Genomic DNA, 7,244 nt, shown 5'->3' with positions numbered 1-7,244 from the left:
CCCCCCCCCCCAGGACCCCTCCCAGTCTGTTTCCATGCTCAGGTCTGGGTTGAGCTGCTTGCTGGGGAAGTGGCGCCCGTCTCTAATTGCTAACATGGCGCAGCTCATCATCAGGCTTAGCGACTGTCCAGCATCCATCATCCTGAATTCTGAGTTCCCCTCAGGTACGAGCCCCCTCTGCTCTCACACACACACACACACAACACACACACACACACACCACACAACACTTCCCATGCCACCACTCATGCGTGCGTGTGCTTTGACGGCCCGTCGGCGTTCCCCTCCTGACTTCCTGTCTGTTTCCATGCTGGAGTGCAGAATGTCTTCCATGTGGCGGCGGGCGCTGACGGCTCGGCGCCCCGCCGCCAGCTGGCGCTCCGGCGGCTCTGCCTCCCTGGAGCCCTGCTCCCCGGCGGCTCCGCCTCCCTGGAGTACTGCTGGCCGCTGCTCGCCGTGCCGCTCGCCGCCGCTCGCCGTGCCGCTCCCTCAGCTTCCAGCCGGGCTGTTTACGTGTTGGTTTTAGGGAACAGGCTCTCCTCATTAGTGGCCACGCTTCGCTGGAAGCCGGCGCTCGCCGCCACGGGGTCGGCCGCACAGGGCCGGGTGGCGCGGAGTTCAGGACGCCGGTTTTGCTTCCAAGGCTTTCCGAGGCCTCCAGGAGCGGCTGATGAACCCCAGGGGACCCGGAGAGCGGGCGGCGGTAATGAGACGCCGGACTCGGACCCGCGAGGTGTTGATTAGTCAGAGCGCCCGAGGCGACCCCGGCTGCCCCTCAGACCTCGAGCCGGGGGATCTGGACCCGGCCCAGGGTCGTTGGGCCGCCCGGTGGCGACCGTCTCCTCTGATATATGGCGGTGTTTTCTCAGCTCCGCATCTGGAATATCAAGACAATTTTCACTTGTTCCACTGGCTGATTTTATGACCCGCTACAAGCCAAAAACACCTAATATTCAATATTTTTAACTTCTTTTTGCTCCAGTGCGTAATGTGTGTGAGATGACGGCATTGTTTTCAGGACCCCTGACTGATGAAATGCTTCGCGATTCGCCTAATTGCATTGTGGGAACGGAGCAGCGGGTCCAGCCTTGCTCTCAGACGCAGCAGAACGGCGGCGCTCAGAACACCGGTCCCGCCGTCCGCCTGTCCAGGAACAGTGTCCCCGTCACAGCCGAGGACAGAGGACAGAGACATGAGAGCCGCGCTGCAGCTGAGAGGAGCTGGACGAAGCAGGAGAAGAACAGGGACTCGTAAAAACTGCCGTTCTGGAGCAAATTTGAAACAAATAAAAAATAAACACTTGGACTCTATAAAAGTCTCCAACTCTTGGTGTTTGGAAGTGGAGGACGTCACGTAGAGCTGATGTCTTCTCTTCAGCTCCTGATTGCAGAGTAGAGCTGGTCGTCCATTACTTTTGTATTTATTGTATAGTTGAGAGATTACTTCAACCAAAAGCTCTTATTTGTGTTTTTTTTTTGTTTTCCTGGTGTTTTTATTTTACATCAGTGCTGAAGGAACACTCTGAGAGAGCATTTAATTCCATGAAGCAAATAGAAATAATAATAAATGATTCCTTGGTCTCCTGAACAGAAGCCCCTCAGCGGATCGTTTCCCTGAAGCTTCTTCAGTCAGTTCTCTACGTTTCTCACTGCTTTAGGTTAAAGAAAGGTTTCCAAAGTCTTTCAGTAGATCTGATGTATTAAAAGATACCAGAGCAGAACGATGTGAATTTTAAACACTATTATATTGAACTGAAATCCCTGAAGATGGGAGGTCAGAGGTCACATTGAGTGTTTCATGGAGCTCCTTTAATCAGTTTCTTAATGAACCTGAAAGTCTCCACGGTGAGACGAGTTCCAGTGACACTCTGAAACAGGAACATGGTGTTTTCTGTCTCCATCCCTTCTTCTCGTCAGCCTCCACCCCTCCACCCCTCCAACCCCTCCGCCCTCCCGGCTCCCTCTGCTCCTCCACCCCTCCCTCCTCTCGGTGTTTCTGCCGGAGCGTTCTGGCGTCTGCTCGTATCAGACGGAGCTCGTTTGGCTGCTGAAGCAGTGGGTTCAGCCCAGGGCTGCCCCCCACCCCCCCCCCCCACCCCTTCACCGTTTTGGTGGCCGCTCCCTGTGTGGCTCCGTCACGTTGGAGGCCCAGCGGGTCAGATATTGGGACTCCCTGCTGACTGCTGCTTGGCTGCGGCGGTTCTGACTGGAGAGCAGGGTCCGGTGGAGAGGATCTGTGGCGGGTGGCATCAGGGCTTCCAGCTCTGATTGCAGCCATGTGTGTGAAACTCGGCGGCGGCGGCGGAGGCCGTGCAGCAGGCCGGCTCCACGTGGTGGACCCTGGAGCCCCGGGCCGCCGCCTGCTTGCTGTTCGCCTCCCTGTTCCACCGGCCACCGGCAGCCCCGGGACCCCCGGGAGACTCCAGAAAACCCTCCGTCAGGTGGAGGAGTGGAGGGGGGATGACCACATGTCTGAGCCTCCTCAGAGGGTTCCTGCAGACCCGTCCTCCCACAGTCCGCCTGGTCCTTCGGACTCCCTGCCTGCCTCACACACAGCTGCTTTCAGTCACACCCTGACGGCGGGCCCGGTGGGTCCGGCGGGCCCGCCGCCTCCCGCCGACCCGCCACGCTGATTCCTCTCGGGTTGCTTTAATTAGACCAATTATTGTGTTGGGGTCGCAGCTCCCAGCAGGCCTCGGCACCGTCTCTTCCTCATGTCTCTCCCCGCTTCCATCTCCAACACAGCCGAAGGCCGTTGAGGATAGCCATTATCCGGGAGGAAAACCGTTAGGCGGGACCCGGCTGACGTGCTAATGGCGCGGCGAAGCGGCACAGACCAGAGCCGGCGCTGGTCTCGGAGGACTCCTCCTTTTGTTATCCGGCCTGATAAAAGGCATGCCGGAGGAGGGCGAACGGGTGAAAAAAGGACCGTCCGCGGCATCAACCGCCGAGAGCCTGCGACCCGGAGGCGGGTCAGGACCGCCGAAAACACAACGCCAGCTGATCGGGCCACAGCGACGACCGTCCTGCTCTTTTTCCTCTCCTCAACAGAAATGAAAACAGTCTCAGGGCTGATGGGAACCAGCAGCCTGTGAATGGAAGAGGGACATGCCGTCGGGCGGCTTCGGGCCGGTTTATTGACCGGAGTTCAGCGCAGGGAAGACACACTGACGGAAACGGAGCATTTTCCAAAATGCCCGTTAAAAAGTGATCCACGGACCGGTACCGGTGGTCTTAGACCCCCGTTCTAAACCTTGACAGAGGGACAATAGGGACGCTCTTGTCCGCCAGGCTGAGCCTGAACGCCGGCCGTGGGCGAGGCACAGGCTGCCAGCCGGTGTTTCATTGTGAAGGGGAAGCGCTGTTGGGGTGGACGGCTGCAGGTCGTCTCTGTCACCGTCAATGAGGTCTCTGGATCCGACAGAGCGTCGAGCTCAGCGAGGAGAGTGAACAGCCTGTGTTCGTGGGTTTGGCGTCTTTCGGCAGCGCTGGCTGAGAGTCCTGAGCCGTCAGTGTCACGCCACGCCTCCACACGGAGCTGTCTGAAACCCGGCGCTGCTAGCTGCTAGCTGCTAGCGCCGGCTGACGCAGTCCTCCAGGAGACACAGCGCCCTGTGTGAGGTGAGGACCGGACCGGGACGGTCCTGATGACTGTCGGGATCAGAGCCAGACCGGCGATGGTTTCTGACTCGGTGGTGCAGTCGTTAGCTCCGTCACCTGGGCGTTCTCCAGCTGGATCGGACGGTATCAGGGTGGACAGATGGTGGGTCTGGATGAGGGCTCTGCTGGCTCCACCTGCCTCTGTTGGCTGACAGCCTCGTTCGGTTGAACCCTGGAGGAAGTCTGGACTCGGTGAACTTTGGTTTTTCTGTTTCACATCAGGGCCTACATTTAGTCAGGAAACAAAACTGTAACTGAAGTGACTGACCTGCTCCGTACTGTGGTAGAGAACATAAAACTATCAGAAACACTCCAGCGTGTAGACGACACACCACGGCTTTGTTCTGTTTCTCAGCTCAAACAGTCCAGTGTCTTCTTGCGGCAGACGAAAAGACATCGCTCCCTTTTCTGGAGAAGTAATCATAAATCAGTCTTTTTGGTAACAAAGAGCGTCCTGTGTGCGCTGCGCAGGCCTTGGATTTCGAGCGCGCTTACCTCTTACTGTCGTTTCTTGGCCGCTGCCGCCGGACATTGAGCGATGCAGCAACTGGAAGCGAAGTGGAAATGCAGTCCGGGCTTTAATCAGTCTGCTCATGTCATTTCTAGGGAGCAACAATACGGCGAGATGAACACTCCGGAGCCATCCTGGTCGCCCGGATCATGAGAGGAGGGGCGGCCGACAGGAGCGGTGAGTTCCTCTTCTTCAGTTGTGCCTCATGGAAACAAACGCAGCGTGAGAGCGCTCGGATCCCCTCCGACCCGCCCCTTCAACGGTTCCCCGTCTCAAACCGTGTCGCGCTCTGCAGGACAGCTCAGCAACGGGCTCGGCTGTTCGTCCACATGTTTTCCGTTTGATCCTCCTCCGTTGTCGGTTCAGCCTCGGTCAGAGCTGCAGCCTCGTTTCCACGTGTCCACAATGAGGCCCTGGTTCCTCTCCAGTCCCAAATGCCACCATGACCATAAACATTAATCCGCTGTTCAGCACACGTCCCCGGGCTGGCAGCGCACAGGAGGCGCTTGAGTCCGGGAAGCATCAGACTGAGTGTGTGTGTGTGTGTGTGTGTCTGTGTCTGTGTGTGTGTGTGTGTGTGTGTGTGTCAGGGCTGATCCACGTTGGGGATGAACTGAAGGAGGTGAACGGGATCCCTGTGGACGACAAGAAACCCGAGGAAATCATCCAGATCCTGGTGAGTTTTTTTGAGTCTTTCCCCTCGGTGACAATAACTTTCCTGGTTTGTGGAGGGAGGAAGCTCCCTGTGTGGAACAGCCTGGAACAGCCACGCCCTGACCTTTCTTCACACGCCTCTCCAGACCTTAGAGTGTATTCCTCCCCCGATGCCTCCCTGTTAGACCCGGGAGGCTTCCCAGACCGAGAGCTGCAGAACAGATGACAGCTCTCAACACTCCTACCTTCACCACACACACACACACACACACACACACACACACACACACACTCCCACACTCTGTTTCTGCCAAGCACAGTCATCTAATCCTAATAACCCTTCTATTGTTGAACAATCACATGTAGCGCTGCATTAGATGTGACTCTGACTGGATTAGGTGCTTTGTGGAGTTTTTGCCCCCCCCCCCCCCTCGTTGAACTACGCACTCCATCTGGACTCTCCTTGCTGTTTAGGCCCAGTCTCAAGGAGCCATCACCTTTTAAAGTGGTCCCTGGCGTTAAAGAGGAGGCGCCCATCAAGGAGCACCACGGTAGGTCCTCCATCCTCACCGAATCCGCCTCCTGCCCTGCTGCTGGACGTCAACACTGTTTTGGAGCCACTGTGAAGAATCATGTATTTGCAGGATAAGACGAGCGTATAATGGTGATGAAGGGGAAATGCAGTCACAGACCCTCTGTGTGACGACCACGGTTAATGGGAAGGTTGCAAGGTTCAGTTGAGAGGTGCATGTCTCTAACATTTTTACGTCAGAGATACTGTTGTGGAGTTTAGGTGATTGGTGTGTACATAAAGTAATAGCTCTGGACAGCTTCAATGGATTTGAATGGATTTTGATGGCCAAGGAACACATGAACCCTCATGGTTTCGCCGTTTTCATCCATCGGGCAGATAAAATACCAGAATCTCAATAGTGGATTTGGAGAAGGCGTTCAACCATGTTGCTAATGGTGTCTGTGGGGGGGCTCGGGACTACGGAGTCGGGGCCCCTTGTTAAGGGCCGTCGGTATCTGTATGACCGGAGTCGGAGTATGGTCCGCATTGCCGGCAGTAATGGACCTGTTCCGGTGCATGTTGGACTCCGGCAGGGCTGAACTTTGTCACGTTCTGTTCTAATCTTTATGGACAGAATTTCTAGGTGCAGCCAGGAGCCAGAGGGGGTCTGGTTCAGGGACCAGGGGCCGGAGGGGTCTGGTTCAGGGACCAGGGGCGGAGGGGTCTGGTTCAGGGACAGGGGCGGAGGGGGTCCGGTTCAGGGACCAGGGGCCGGAGGGGGTCTGGTTCAGGGACCAGGGGCCGGAGGGGGTCCGGTTCAGGACCAGGGGCGGAGGGGGTCCGGTTCGGAACCACAGGATTTCATCTCTGCTTTTTGCAGATGATGTCCTGGTTGGCTCCATGGAACTTGACCATCATGCACTGGGGCGGTTTGCAGTAGAGTGTGAAGTGATGGGTATGAAGATCAGTACCTCCAAAACCGAGGCCCTGGTCCTCGACCGGAGGAAGGTGGTCTGCCCTCTCCAGGTAGGTGGAGAGGACTCTGGTCCAAGTGGAGGAGTTTAAGAATCTTGGGGTCTTGTTCACAGTGGAGGAAGGATGGAGGTGAGATTGACAGGCGGATCGGTGCAGCGGCTGCAGTGATCAGTCGTTGTATCGGTCCGTTGTGGTGAAGAAGGAGTTGAAAGGCGAAGCTCTCGATGTACCGGTCAGTCTACGTCCCACCCCTCACCCTCTGGTCATGCGCTTCTGGGTCATGACCGAAAGGACAAGATCCCGGATACAAGCGGCTGAAATGAGCTTCCTCCTTATGGGGGCTGGACTCCCTGAGAGACAGGGGGAGGAGCTCAGTCACAGGGAGGAGCTACGTCACAAGGGGGGAGGAGCTATGTCACCAGGGAGGAGCTCGGGTAGAGCCGCTACTCCTCCACATCCAGAGGAGCAGTGAGGAGGCTCAGCACCTCTTTAGGACGCCTCCCTGGGGAGGAGTTCCGGGCATGTCCCAACGGGAGGAGACCCGGGGAAGACCCAGGACACGGGTCCAGAGACTATGTCTTTCCACGGCCTGGGAACGCCTCGGGATCATCCAGGAAGCGCTGGAGGACGTCTGCATAGAGGGACCCCCCAACACCAAAGGAAAAAAATTCTTATCATTAAGCTTTAAAAATCCCGATAACGATCCTCATTGCAGTCAGATGTGTTGGAAGGGAATGCAGGATTAGATATTTGAAATATATCTAGATCCATTATTCATGTGGTCCTGCACTTTTGTGTATTTATAAACACTGGAAATATTACGTTTGGAAAAGGCAAATTAATTTCAGAGCGCTGTTTATGTTGAGTCATGTAAGTGAGGTCAGTTCAGGACGGGTGATGAGATGGAATCATGGCCCTTACTCATGCAGAT

The 7,244-nt window shown here is 56.3% G+C and overlaps 1 long non-coding RNA gene across 1 annotated transcript; it reads left to right on the top strand.

The window, feature by feature from the left end:
• Positions 1–4,264: 4,264 nt before the first annotated feature.
• LOC115394550 (uncharacterized) lies at positions 4,265–5,323 on the top strand. Its single transcript, XR_003932111.1, has 3 exons — positions 4,265–4,347; positions 4,761–4,846; positions 5,299–5,323. It is a non-coding gene; the product is annotated as an uncharacterized LOC115394550 (long non-coding RNA).
• The last annotated feature ends 1,921 nt before the right edge of the window (positions 5,324–7,244 follow it).

Source organism: Salarias fasciatus, chromosome 9 (assembly GCF_902148845.1).
Source record: "Salarias fasciatus chromosome 9, fSalaFa1.1, whole genome shotgun sequence".
NCBI lineage: Eukaryota > Metazoa > Chordata > Actinopteri > Blenniiformes > Blenniidae > Salarias > Salarias fasciatus.
This window is presented reverse-complemented; position numbering and strand designations above follow the sequence as displayed.